Source organism: Bombina bombina, chromosome 4 (genome assembly GCF_027579735.1).
Source record: "Bombina bombina isolate aBomBom1 chromosome 4, aBomBom1.pri, whole genome shotgun sequence".
NCBI classification, from domain to species: domain Eukaryota; kingdom Metazoa; phylum Chordata; class Amphibia; order Anura; family Bombinatoridae; genus Bombina; species Bombina bombina.
The window spans coordinates 802,603,111-802,618,213 of NC_069502.1; the positions used below are offsets into that span (position 1 = coordinate 802,603,111).

The 15,103-nt window shown below is 41.0% G+C and overlaps 1 protein-coding gene across 1 annotated transcript in view; it reads left to right on the forward strand.

Moving 5' to 3' along the window:
• LOC128657877 (gastrula zinc finger protein XlCGF26.1) overlaps positions 1 to 15,103 on the forward strand; it is a 138,780-nt gene that overhangs the window by 13,884 nt on the left and 109,793 nt on the right. The gene's annotated exons all lie outside the window — the stretch shown is intronic.

Consider the following 15,103-nt stretch of genomic DNA (forward strand, 5'->3'; position numbering starts at 1 on the left):
AGAGCCTGGAGAGAAGACAAGGTAAGTGCAACTTTGAAAGCTAAAATATCTCAAAGCTTCTGATTTTGAAAGCTGCCATTAAGATAATGTTATATAATTCTGCACTATGTGCAGAATTATATCACATTATTTTTTAAGTTTACTGTCCCTTTTTTTTTTTTTTTTTTTTTTTTTAATTGAGGACAAAGAGTATACATCATACAAAAGAAAAGATAAGCAAATCATAAAATATTCACATCATACTTGATCAAAAGTGTTTACAATTGGTTATAGTCCTCATTTTCTTTTCCCTTTTCAACAAATTTATAGGTCACTCTTGGACCGAGTAATATATTCTTATCAATGAGTTGTCAAACATCTTAATACAAGGTTTAAGGCTTAAATACAGCATTGTAAATGCAAATATTAAACTAACAATTGTATAAGAGGAAACAAATTGGATAATACTATTCAAAACTAACAATCTGCATTATGTGTTAATGAAATATCTATACTATATCTTTCTAGATTACAGGTTATATTGTCGTCATTTTGGGATCAGTCCTTTATCCCCAGGACTTTGGTTGAAGAAATGAACAGACTTCTATTTTAACTTAAGACTCTCGAGGCAAATATGCTCCATTGCATATTGGATGCAAAGGGGATTGTATATTATTTACCTCTAGAGTTTCTCTGAAGATGGCCTCATTTCGTATTTTACCATACAGGTTATGGGTATGTTCCGCAGATTGGATAGCCTGTCTTGCCTCTGTCAAAGTTGCTGATGCAGTTGAAGGGTCTCTGTCTTGCAAAAACTGTCTTCTGGGGGTCCACCACCAACCCCTTTAAAGATTCGGTATGTGGCAAAGATCCTCTTCTTTAAAGGACCGTTCTGTGTTGCAGGAAGGTCGTGTATTGATGTCTTTGGTGTTGGAGAATCTGTGTCTGCTATGGCCTCTCTTGGTGGGTTGTTTGACTCAAGCAATTTTGAACTGCATAGCTGTCTGTGCTCCATAGGTAAAGTGATCTCGGTGTGTCTAGGCCCCTTTTGCCGATTTATCTGGAACAGGAGAAACTCTCTCTGGTGTTTCATGCGGTGTTCTTTTGTTTGCAGTCTCAATTGTGCAGCGGGTCATTAAATAATCTATCGGAGCACGATCCATTAGATGCTGTAATAATGCTTCTAGCTTTAGCCAATGCATACTGGCGACGCCAAATGGTCCTGCTGCTATTATTATGTCTATTGTGTTTTGCTGAAAAAGTGTTCTTTGTCCTCTTTCTTTAATCAGCCCTCTTCGTGTATTGTCCAAGTTGTTGTTGTTATTGCTCACGGTGGTAGATCAGTGTGCTCAGTTGAGGCAAAATACCTCAGCCTGCTGAGGGGGGTATAGTTGCCTGCTGTGTCCTGCCAGGCCCTTAACGCCTGATGCCAAGCTCCAGATTCACTAATACAGCCCATTGCAAGATATGTTTGGCACGGCTATATGCTATGATATTGCAGTGGATATATTCAACTATTCTGCTGTAATTGAACTCCTTTAACTGACGGATTAGTGGAGATTCGCCTGGAGTCTATGAATATGTGACCGTTTCAGGTCACAGTTCAGACACGCCCCCCCTAGTTTACTGTCCCTTTAATACTGGCATAGTTGTGAAAACAGAAGATCTGAGTGTAACTTGTCAGCTGGAATCTCCAATGCAGGAAACGTGTTACAGCGGCAGTGCAGATAGGTGCAAGTGTGTGACATGTCTTCTGTTTGAGGTGTTGCCTGGGTTTTGTAGTGTGAAAGTACTGTACATTATATCACTGGTCAGGGTGTCACCTCAATCAGACACTGAGTGTCACAGTGCAATATAGCCTGATACTCACCGACTGTTGTTACATTTCTAGTGTTCAGTTATATCAGCCCATATCAAATAATAATACCAAGCAGGAAGGCCCTATACAGCTGCTAACATTTATAGGGGAGCACACGGAGGAGCAGGCACTACTCGTTAGAGAAAAAGTTTTTTTTTTTAAATTCTGTTTATTGAATCAAATATAAAATGGAGTGTCCTCAGAAAGAGTACAAACACACAGGGCAAGTCTTATGTGTTTCGCGCAACCTAGTGGCGCTTAATCATAGACTAGTTAGGTATAGCAGAGGAAGCCCATTTATACTCAAGGTACAAATTGATTAACCCCTGACAACCCTTAATTTGGGAAGCAGGTTGTATTTTTCAGAATTAAGTTGCACTGACCAGTAGTTTGACAGTGTTCCGTATACCCCTCTTGCCTGCCTGCTGACATTTATATCTACCAGAGTATAATCATTACTTTTGTCATATGATCAGCTGTGAATACACTTTGTAGGAGCATAAAATAAATCCCACAGCGCTATGTTATTTTAAATTTGCCCATCTTTATGTCCTGTCTGTATATTGTGAGTTAACGTAAAGTTACCACAGCATTAAATACAGCATCAACCAAGCAGATGCAGAGAGCAAAATATACATGTGCAAAAAAGGCAATCACCGAGATTACGAGTTTTGCGTTAACAGGGGTGCGTTGCCAACGAGCATTTTTTTTTTAACGCTACCTTAAGACAATGCTGGTATTACAGGTTTTTTTAAACCTGGCGTTAGCCGCAAAAAGGTGAGCGTAGAGCAAAATTTAGCTTCACATCTCACCTTAATACCAGCGTTGCTTACGGTAGCGGTAAGCTGGCAAAACGTGCTCGTGCACGATTTCCCCATAGGAAACAATGGGGCTGAGCCGGCTGAAAAAAAACCTAAAGCCTGCAAAATTTCAGCGTTCAGCTCCTAACGCATCCCCATTGATTCATATGGGGAAAGGAATTTTATGTCTACACCTAACACCCTAACATGAACCCCTAGTCTAAACACCCCTAATCTTATACTTATTAACCCCTTATCTGACGCCCCTGACATCGCCGCCACCTACATTATACTGATTAACCCCTAATCTGCCGCTCCGGACACCGCCGCTACCTACATTATCCCTATGAGCCCCTAATCTGCTGCCCCCAACATCGCCGAACCCTACATTATATTTATTAACCCCTAATCTGCCCCCCTCCAACGGCTCCGCAACCTACCTACACTTATTAACCCCTAATCTGCCGCCGCCAACGTCACCGCCACTATAATAAAGTTATTAACCCCTAAGCCTTAGTCTAACCCTAACACCCCCTAATTTAAATATAATTTAAATAAATCTAAATAAAATAACTACAATTAAATAAATTATTCCTATTTAAAACTAAATACCTATAAAATAAACCCTAAGATAGCTACAATATAACTAATAGTTACATTGTAGCTATTTTAGGATTTATATTTATTTTACAGGCAACTTTGTATTTATTTTAACTAGGTAGAATAGTTATTAAATAGTTATTAACTATTTAATAGCTACCTAGTTAAAATAAGTACAAATTTACTTGTAAAATAAATCCTAACTTAAATTACAATTACACCTAACACTACACTATCATTAAATTAATTACATATACTAACTACAATTAACTACAATTAAATTAAATAAACTAAAGTACGAAAAACAACAAACACTAAATTACAGAAAATAAAAAAATACTAAATTACAAATAGCCCTTAAAAGGGCTTTTTGCGGGGCATTGCCCCAAAGTAATCAGCTCTTTTACCTGTAAAAAAAAAAATACAATACCCCCCCCCCAAAATTAAAACCCACCACCCACACACCCAACCCTACTCTAGAATCCACCCAATCCCCCCTTAATAAAACCTAACACTACCCCCTTGAAGATCACCCTACCTTGAGACGTCTTCACCCAGCCGGGCACAAGTGGTCCTCCAGACGGGCAGAAGGCTTTATCCAGGCGGCATCTTCTATCTTCATCCATCCGGAGCGGGTCCATCTTCAATCCAGCCGACGCGGAGCATCCTCTTAAACGAAGTCCAAGCGAAGAATGAAGGTTCCTTTAAATGACGTCATCCAAGATGGCGTCCCTTGAATTCCGATTGGCTGATAGGATTAAGGTAGGAAAAATCCTATTGGCTATTCCAATCAGCCAATAGGATTGAGCTCACATTCTATTGGCTGTTCCAATCAGCCAATAGAATGCGACCTCAATCCTATTGGCTGATTGGATCAGCCAACAGGATTTTTCCTACCTTAATTCCGATTGGCTGATAGAATCCTATCAGCCAATTGGAATTCAAGGGACGCCATCTTGGATGACGTCATTTAAAGGAACCTTCATTCTTCGCTTGGACTTCGTTTGAAGAGGATGCTCTGCGTCGGCTGGATTGAAGATGGACCCGCTCCGCTCCGGATGGATGAAGATAGAAGATGCCATCTGGATGAAGACTTCTGCCGCTTGGAGGACCTCTTCTGCCCGTATCGGATGAAGACTTCTGCCCCTCTGGAGGTCCACTTGTGCCCGGCTGAGTGAAGACGTCTCAAGGTAGGCTGATCTTCAAGGGGGTAGTGTTAGGTTTTTTTAAGGGGGGATTGGGTGGGTTTTAGATTAGGGTTGGGTGTGTGGGTGGTGGGTTTTAATATTGGGGGGTGTATTGTATTTTTTTTTTTTTTACAGGTAAAAGAGCTGATTACTTTGGGGCAATGCCCCGCAAAAGGCCCTTTTAAGGGCTATTTGTAATTTAGTATAGGGTAGGGAATTTTATTATTTTGGCGGGCTTTTTTATTTTATTAGGGGGATTAGATTATGTGTAATTAGTTTAAAAAAAATGTAATTATTTTTTTTATTTTCTGTAATTTAGTGTTTTTTTTTGTACTTTAGTTTATTTAATTTAATTGTATTTAATTGTAGGTTATTTAGTAAATTAATTTAATGATAGTGTAGTGTTAGGTGTAATTGTAACTTAGGTTAGGATTCATTTTACAGGTAAATGTGTACTTATTTTAACTAGGTAGTTATTAAATAGTTAATAACTATTTAATAACTATTCTACCTAGTTAAAATAAATACAAAGTTGCCTGTAAAATAAATATAAACCCTAAGATAGATACAATGTAACTATTAGTTATATTGTAGCTATCTTAAGGTTTATTTTACAGGTAAGTATTTAGTTTTAAATAGGAATAATTTATTTAATTGTAGTAATTTTATTTTGTTTTATTTACATTATATTTAAGTTAGGGGGGTTAGACTTAGGGTTAGACTTAGGTTTAGGGGCTAATAAATTTAATATAGTAGCGGCGACGTTGGGGGCTGCAGATTAGGGGTTAATAAATGTAGATAGGTGTCGGCGATGTTAGGAACGGAAGATTAGAGGTTAATAAAATTTAACTAGTGTTTGCGAGGCGGGAGTGCGGCGGTTTAGGGGTTAATGTATTTATTACAGTGGCGGCGATGTCCGGTCGGCAGATTAGGGGTTAAAAACTTTATTTAAGTGTTTGCGATGTGGGGGGGGGGCTCGGATTAGGGGTTAATAGGTAGTTTATGGGTGTTAGTGTACTTTGTAGCACTTTAGTTAAGAGTTTTATGTTACGGCGTTAGCCTATAAAACTCTTAACTACTGACTTTTAAATGCGGTAGGAGTCTTGACAGGAGAGGGTCTACCGCTTACTTCTTCCAAGACTCGTAATACCGGCGTTAGGAAAATCCCATTAAAAAGATAGGATACGCAATTTACGGTAAGCTTGAGTCGCGGAAGAAAAGTGACTGGTACACCTGTACCTGCCAGACTCGTAATACCAGCGGGCGTTAAAAAGCAGCGTTGCTCTCAACGCTGCTTTTTAAGGCTAACGCAAGACTCGTATTCTAGCCGATAATTAGTGATAATCACCCAGATGAGACGTGGCAGCAATGATTACCATAGAAATTGAATAAAGTGTGCAATAGTGTACCCAGTGGAATTGCATATTCTAATCAGCTGTTCACATTTAGTAAGAAAGACAATGGACCTCTCTGTAATATTGTATCTGTTTGTATAAAGTAATCAGGATTTGACTATGGGTGTGTGTGTGTAGAAGCTTATGTAGTGTGTCTGTGCATGTTTACAGGGGTTGTTGGAATACTGGTGCTGTATTGTTCCTATTTCTGGTATAGGTGCGGTTGAAATACTAGTGCTGTATTGTTCCCATGTCCGGTATAAGGCCTGTTGGAAAACTAGTGCTCTATTGTCCCTATGTCAGGTGTAGGGACTGTTGGAATACTAGTGCTGTATTGTCCCAATGTCAGGTAAAGGGGTTGTTGGAATGTTTGTCCTGTATTGTCCCCATATCAAGTATAGTGGCTGTTGGAATACTATTGCTGTATTATCCTCACGTCAGGTATAGGGACTCTTGGAATACTGCTGTATTGTCATGTCAGGTATAGAAGCTGTTGCAATACTAGTGCTGTACTGTCCTCATGTCAGGTATAGGGGCTGATAGAATACTTGTGCTGTATTATCCCCATGTCAGGTAATGGTGCTCCGTTTTCTCCACACAAAAAAATTGCCAGCAGGTGGCTTTATGAAGTAGCCAGGTGGGGGTAGTGTAATATTTTCTAATATTATATAATTTTCTGGTATTCAAAATACAAATTAATTCCATAATTTAACATACATGTATTTAATTTGTTTTAGGGTCTCAGGTATTGGAGAGGACCTTGACGTGGTACCTGAGCTTGTCCCATTTGGCCAGATGCGGTGACTAACCTTTCCAGTTTTGCTTTTAAATCTTAGCTGAGAGCTTGTAAGTGAGTGCTGGGTTTTCTCTGTGTGTTGTATTAATTTGTTTTGTAATTTTCCCTATGGTTCTTGCACCCAGACCTGTCTGGGGTTAACTGCTTGTGGCTCTGGGGACAGCACAGCTTCCTGTGAGTGCCAGTGGCACCCAGGGCTGAGCATGTTGCAGGGTCATAGGATGTGTACCCGGTCCGGTATGAGAGTGCAGTTCCCTTCCGTGTTTTGTATATGTCTAGGGTGATTACATATTCCTGTGCACCCTTTTTTTGTTTTCAGTTTGTTTGGATTTGAAAGCTTGCATTGTGTGGCTGTTTTAGGGTCTCAGGTATTGGAGAGGACCTTGACGTGGTACCTGAGCTTGTCCCATTTGGCCAGATGCGGTGACTAACCTTTCCAGTTTTGCTTTTAAATCTTAGCTGAGAGCTTGTAAGTGAGTGCTGGGTTTTCTCTGTGTGTTGTATTAATTTGTTTTGTAATTTTCCCTATGGTTCTTGTACCCAGACCTGTCTGGGGTTAACTGCTTGTGGCTCTGGGGACAGCACAGCTTCCTGTGAGTGCCAGTGGCACCCAGGGCTGAGCATGTTGCAGGGTCATAGGATGTGTACCCGGTCCGGTATGAGAGTGCAGTTCCCTTCCGTGTTTTGTATATGTCTAGGGTGATTACATATTCCTGTGCACCCTTTTTTTGTTTTCAGTTTGTTTGGATTTGAAAGCTTGCATTGTGTGGCTGTTTTAGGGTCTCAGGTATTGGAGAGGACCTTGACGTGGTACCTGAGCTTGTCCCATTTGGCCAGATGCGGTGACTAACCTTTCCAGTTTTGCTTTTAAATCTTAGCTGAGAGCTTGTAAGTGAGTGCTGGGTTTTCTCTGTGTGTTGTATTAATTTTGTTTTGTAATTTTCCCTATGGTTCTTGCACCCAGACCTGTCTGGGGTTAACTGCTTGTGGCTCTGGGGACAGCACAGCTTCCTGTGAGTGCCAGTGGCACCCAGGGCTGAGCATGTTGCAGGGTCATAGGATGTGTACCCGGTCCGGTATGAGAGTGCAGTTCCCTTCCGTGTTTTGTATATGTCTAGGGTGATTACATATTCCTGTGCACCCTTTTTTTGTTTTCAGTTTGTTTGGATTTGAAAGCTTGCATTGTGTGGCTGTTTTAGGGTCTCAGGTATTGGAGAGGACCTTGACGTGGTACCTGAGCTTGTCCCATTTGGCCAGATGCGGTGACTAACCTTTCCAGTTTTGCTTTTAAATCTTAGCTGAGAGCTTGTAAGTGAGTGCTGGGTTTTCTCTGTGTGTTGTATTAATTTTGTTTTGTAATTTTCCCTATGGTTCTTGCACCCAGACCTGTCTGGGGTTAACTGCTTGTGGCTCTGGGGACAGCACAGCTTCCTGTGAGTGCCAGTGGCACCCAGGGCTGAGCATGTTGCAGGGTCATAGGATGTGTACCCGGTCCGGTATGAGAGTGCAGTTCCCTTCCGTGTTTTGTATATGTCTAGGGTGATTACATATTCCTGTGCACCCTTTTTTTGTTTTCAGTTTGTTTGGATTTGAAAGCTTGCATTGTGTGGCTGTTTTAGGGTCTCAGGTATTGGAGAGGACCTTGACGTGGTACCTGAGCTTGTCCCATTTGGCCAGATGCGGTGACTAACCTTTCCAGTTTTGCTTTTAAATCTTAGCTGAGAGCTTGTAAGTGAGTGCTGGGTTTTCTCTGTGTGTTGTATTAATTTGTTTTGTAATTTTCCCTATGGTTCTTGCACCCAGACCTGTCTGGGGTTAACTGCTTGTGGCTCTGGGGACAGCACAGCTTCCTGTGAGTGCCAGTGGCACCCAGGGCTGAGCATGTTGCAGGGTCATAGGATGTGTACCCGGTCCGGTATGAGAGTGCAGTTCCCTTCCGTGTTTTGTATATGTCTAGGGTGATTACATATTCCTGTGCACCCTTTTTTTGTTTTCAGTTTGTTTGGATTTGAAAGCTTGCATTGTGTGGCTGTTTTAGGGTCTCAGGTATTGGAGAGGACCTTGACGTGGTACCTGAGCTTGTCCCATTTGGCCAGATGCGGTGACTAACCTTTCCAGTTTTGCTTTTAAATCTTAGCTGAGAGCTTGTAATTGAGTGCTGGGTTTTCTCTGTGTGTTGTATTAATTTGTTTTGTAATTTTCCCTATGGTTCTTGCACCCAGACCTGTCTGGGGTTAACTGCTTGTGGCTCTGGGGACAGCACAGCTTCCTGTGAGTGCCAGTGGCACCCAGGGCTGAGCATGTTGCAGGGTCATAGGATGTGTACCCGGTCCGGTATGAGAGTGCAGTTCCCTTCCGTGTTTTGTATATGTCTAGGGTGATTACATATTCCTGTGCACCCTTTTTTTGTTTTCAGTTTGTTTGGATTTGAAAGCTTGCATTGTGTGGCTGTTTTAGGGTCTCAGGTATTGGAGAGGACCTTGACGTGGTACCTGAGCTTGTCCCATTTGGCCAGATGCGGTGACTAACCTTTCCAGTTTTGCTTTTAAATCTTAGCTGAGAGCTTGTAAGTGAGTGCTGGGTTTTCTCTGTGTGTTGTATTAATTTGTTTTGTAATTTTCCCTATGGTTCTTGCACCCAGACCTGTCTGGGGTTAACTGCTTGTGGCTCTGGGGACAGCACAGCTTCCTGTGAGTGCCAGTGGCACCCAGGGCTGAGCATGTTGCAGGGTCATAGGATGTGTACCCGGTCCGGTATGAGAGTGCAGTTCCCTTCCGTGTTTTGTATTTAATTTGAAATAGTTTTTATTAAGTTTTATAATAGTAACAATAACATACTCAAGCATGTACAATCAACATATCAGTGCAATCAATAAATTTCCATATTAATCTGTTCTTTATAGACCTTAACATTTCTTCAGTAAAACGATAAGTATGTGGTAGGTAATAAGTGATAGAACATACATGTATTTAAATGGACAGTTTACGCAAAAAAAATCTCCCCTTTAATTTGTTCCCAATGATCAACTTTACCTGCTAGAGTGTATAAAATTGTTTACAAGTATTTCCATTACCCTTATATTGGCATTTGAAATAGTTGATTTAGACTTTGGTATTCCCACCCATCCTGAAAGTTTTTGGCCTCAAGGCCAAGCTGTGTAAACACGGCCAGTAGAAGAAATTAAACTCCCAGTGGGTTATAGAAGATATAAGGTAATAAAATGTTAATTTTCTATTGTTTTTTCCAAGTATCAGTGATTGGTTTATGGACAGATATAAGATAAAGAATCAGGTATATGAACACAATGTGATAAAGTAATGAGATCTGATTATACCTTCAAGCTCAACCCATTGTATTAGGTTGTGGCTTCAAAACACAAAATCAGCTAATTCATATACACAAATAAACCTTAAAAAAGCAAATCTCATAAATTTTATACTCTGCAGCTGGTAAAAAAAGTAATTGGATACACATCAAGGGAAAAACAATTTTACAGTATACTGTCCCTTTAATGATAATTTGTGCAATAAAAATTTAACATGTTTAATATTAGCTAATTTTAGCTTAAATGGATACTAAACCCAAATGCTTTCTTTCATGATTCAGATATAGTATGTACTTTTTGCAACTTTCTAATTTGCTCCTATTATCAATTGTTCTTCATTCTCTTGCTATCTTTAGTTGAAAAAGCAGGAATGTAAGCTTTAGAGCCGGCCCATTTTTGGTTCAGCACCTAAGTAGTGGTAGCTGATTGGTGGGTAAATGTAGCCACCAATCAGCAAGTGCTACCCAGGTGCTTAACCAAAAATGGGCCTGCTCCTAGCCTTACATTTCTGCTTTTTCAAATAAAGATAGCAAGGGAACAAAGAAAATTTGATAATAGGAGAAAATTAGAAAGTTGATTAAAATTGCATGCTCTAACTGAATGATTAAAGAAAATGTGGGTTTAGTATCCCTTTTAAAGTACCAATAAATACAGTAGGATTAAATAATTAACAAGTGCATTAACCAGTAGATTTTTTTTTTTATGATAAATGTATTTTTTCCCTATTTGCCTGCCCCCTGTATTATGTGACAGCAATCAGCCAATCACAGACTAAAAATACATATACCCTATGAACTTGTGTGCATGCTCAGTAGGAGTAGGAAAGTGTGTATATGAAAAGATTGTGCAAAATTTGTTAAAAGAAGTAAATTGGAAAATCTCTTAAAATTGCATACTCTATCTGAATCATGAAATTTTAGCCTTGTGGTCAGTAAAATCATCCGGGGGGTGCACCCGCTTAAAAGGTCTGGGGAGAATATTGGGTGATGTTGGAATACTACTACTGTATTGTCCCCATGTCAGTCAAGGGGCTGGTTGGAATATTAGTGCTGGATTGTCCCCATGTCAGGTATAGTGGCTGTTGAAATACTAGTGCAGTATTGTCCTCATGTCCGGTATAGGGGTTGTTAGAATACTAATGCTGTATTGGCCCCATGTCAGGTATAGGGGTTGTTGGAATACTAGTGCAGTATTGTCTTCATGTCAGGTATAGGGGTTGTTGGAATACTAGTGCAATATTCTTCTTATATCAGGTATTAGGGCTGTTTGGAATACTAGTGCTGGATTGTCCCCATGTCAGGTATAGGGGCTGTTAAAATACTAGTGCTGGTTTGTCCCCAAGTCAGGTATAGGGGCTGTTGGAATAATAGTGCTGTATTGGACTAATGTCAAGTATTGGGGCTGTTTGAACACTAGTGCTATATTGCTCCCATGTCACCTATATGGTCTGTTTTAATACTAGTGATATATTGTCCCCATCAAGTATAGGGGCTGTTTAAGTACTAGTGCTGGATTCTCCATATGTCAGGTGTAGGGCTGTTGGTTTAATGGTTCTGTATTGTTCCCATGTCAGGAATAATGGCTGTTTTAATACAAGTGCTTTATTGTCTACATATCAGGCATAGGGACTGTTGGAATACAAGTGCTGTATTGTCTCCATATCGGGTATAGGGGCTGTTGGAATGCAAGTGTTATATTGTCCCCATGTTAGGTATAGGGACTTTTGGAATACAAGCGCTGTATTGTCTCCATGTCATGTATTGGGCCTGTTGGAAAACTAGTGCTTTATTGTCTCCATGTCAGGTAAAGGGTTGTTGGAAAACTACTGCTGTGTTGTCCCCATGTCAGATATTGGGGTTTTTGGAATACTAATACTGTATTGTCCTAATGTCAGGTATAAGGGATGTTACTGTGATGTGAGTATATGCAAGGTTTTAATGAAAACAATTAGAATGGATTCTATTTTAAAAACGCATAAAAAAACCTGTGTAGCAAAATTAGAGAAATATGGATTTTTAAAAAGGCAATTTGAACATAGATTACAGTATTAAGTTTTATTGGGAATCTAGTATACAAATCAGAGCCCAACTTTATTAGGAGGTTCTCTACAAAACTAGAACTGCCACATTTGATTGCAAATAGAGACTCACCTAGACTAGACATTCTCTATAACTTACACGGGGTCCCCCACACCATCTCCCCTCCTCCCATTTCTTCACACCTTCTCACCACTACTAATAATTTCCAGAGTCTCTCTCGCCCTATCACCCCCTTATTTTTTAGATCCAGAAAAGTGTTTAGGTATCCTATAGAAAAGGCACTTCCCTCATATCTTACTCTCTTTATGAAATATGCTTTTCTTGACCAGTTAAGTAGTTATATTTTGGTTATAATTATTATAGTTTAAACGTAACTTCCATGTACAGGTGAAACTCGAAAAATTAGAATATTGTGCAAAAGTAAATTTATTTCACTAATGCAACTTAAAATGTGAAACTAATATATGATGTCACGGATATCAGACGGCTAAGGCTACCCCCCACCCCCTTACAACCTCACCCCTGTTGTTTCTCAGTGGTTTTGGGCTCCTCAGAGCAACCACCATCTCTGGAAGCTGTTTGTTTGCTTTGTGTTGGCTTGTTTTTGTGTTCAGAGAAAAGTTGGTGTGTGACCAGGAAAATCCTCCTAGGCTGGCCGGGCTCCTGGAACTCCCGGTCAGCCGCCTTACAACGGACACCCGCCTAACCCCTCTCAGGCTGGCCAGGCTCCTGGAACTCCCGGTCGGCCACAGGACAGCAGAACACCCGCAAACTTTAACCCAGGTCGCTCCAGCAACCATGTGCCCCAGAGCTCCGCTCTTTTGGGGATTAGTAGCCCCTGGGGAGTACAAGGGGTGGGGGAATTGCCGGAGGGGAGCTCCTTTGGGAACCGGACTGTAACTCCGGTCCCCAGTAACGAATCATGCTGATTTTTGGACTGTGAAATCTGGGGACCGAGAGCTTTAAAATGACACACTGGAACTGCCGCCGCTCCACCGGGATCACCCCGAAACCGCCACCCATATGTTTTGGGATTATGTGGGACTGTGGCTCCTATGGAGGTGCCGGGCTGTCTGGAGGGGCGGGAATGGCGGGAAAATAGTGGGATTGTCCAGGGTCTTATCAAAATGAGCTGACTGTATAAAAGGAGTGTGTGTTTTCAATAAAATCAGTTCCTGTTAAACCTGAATGCTAGGCTGTCTAGTTATTTGGGTTTGCTCCAGCTAAAATCACTTTTCCTGGGCTACATAGCAGCCTGTTCCAGGCAGAGGAAGGACACTCTGACAGAGCTACCTAGTCTGGTAGCTGCAGTCTGCTACAGGGTGGGACCCTGAGTACTGGTGCTGTCAGGCATCAGGGGTGGCTACAGGTTGTGGTCACTTGCCAGCTACATAGTTGCAATTGGCAGGGAGGAAGCAGGACCCGTTTGGCGGAGCTACCCAGTCGGGGTAGCCGGGGGTATCCGTCACATATGAGATAGACTTATTACATGCAAAGCAAGATAGTTCAAGCCGTGATTTGTCATAATTGTTATGATTATGGCTTACAGCTCAAGAAAACCCCAAATCCACATTCTCAGAAAATTAGAATATTGTGAAAAGGTGCAATATTCTAGGCTCAAAGTGTCCCACTCTAATCAGCTAATTAAGCCATAACACCTGCAAAGGGTTGCTGAGCCTTTAAGTGGTCTCAGTCTGGTTCAGTAGGAATCACAATCATGGGAAAGACTGCTGACCTGACAGTTGTGCAGAAAACCATCATTGACACCCTCTATAAGGAGGGAAAGCCTCAAAAGGATGTTCCCAAAGTGCTGTATCAAAGCACATTAATAGAAAGTTATGTGGTAGGGAAAAGTGTGGAAGAAAAAGGTGCACAAGCAGCAGGGATGACCACAGCCTGGAGAGGATTGTCGGGAAAAGGCCATTCAAAAGTGTTGGGGACTTTCACAAGGAGTGGACTGAGGCTGGAGTCAGTGCATCAAGAGCCACCACACACAGACGGATCCTGGACATGGGCTTCAAATATCGTATTCCTCTTGTCAAGCCACTCCTGAACAACAAACAATGTCAGAAGCATCTTACTTGAGCTAAAGAAAAACAGACCTGGTCTGTTGCTCAGTGGTCCAAAATTCTCTTTTCTGATGAGAGCAAATTTTGCATCTCATTTGGAAACCAAGGACCCAGAGTATGGAGGAAGAATTGAGAGGCACACACTGCAAGATGCTTGAAGTCCAGTGGGAAGTTTCCACAGTCTTTGTTGATATGGGGAGCCATGTTATCTGCTGGTGTTGGTCCACTGTGCTACATTAAGTCCAGGGTCAACGCAGCTGTCTACCTGGAGATTTTGGAGCACTTCATGCTTCCTTCTGCAGACGAGCTCTATGGGGATGCAAACTCGCCTGACCTGAACCCCATAGAGAATCTATGGGGCATTGCAGAGAAAGATGAGACATGAGACCGAACAATGCAGAAGAGCTGAAGGCCGCTATTGAAGCATCCTGGTCTTCCATAACCTCAGCAGTGCCACAGGCCAATAGCTTCCATGCCATGCCGCATTGAGGCAGTAATTGCTGCAAAAGGGACCCAAACCAAGTACTGAGTACATACAGTATGCATGCTTATACTTTTCAGAGGTCCGATATTGTTCTATGTACAATCCTTGTTTTATTGATTGCATGTAATATTCTAATTTTCTGAGATTGTGGATTTGGGGTTTTCATGAGCTGTAAGCCATAATCATCACAATTATGACAAATCACAGCTTGAACTATCTTGCTTTGCATGTAATGAGTCTATCTCATATATTAGTTTCACCTTTTAAGTTGCATTAGTGAAATAAATGAATGTTTGCACAATATTCAAATTTTTCGAGTTTTACCTGTACTTAACGATGACCGTGTCAAACGTGATAAGACATATTGTGCACTTATAGCTATGTTTTGTACAACTTTACTTTTTCAATATAGCTGATTACAAAAAAACTAAACAAAAAAAACTGTAATACACAAAACATGGGAATTCTGGTTGGCTACAGTGGGAGTATTTGCAAAAGTCACGCTAACTTGTTTTACTATATGGCACATGCTGTGCTTACTGATATGTTGTTACTACATGGAATTTCTTCCA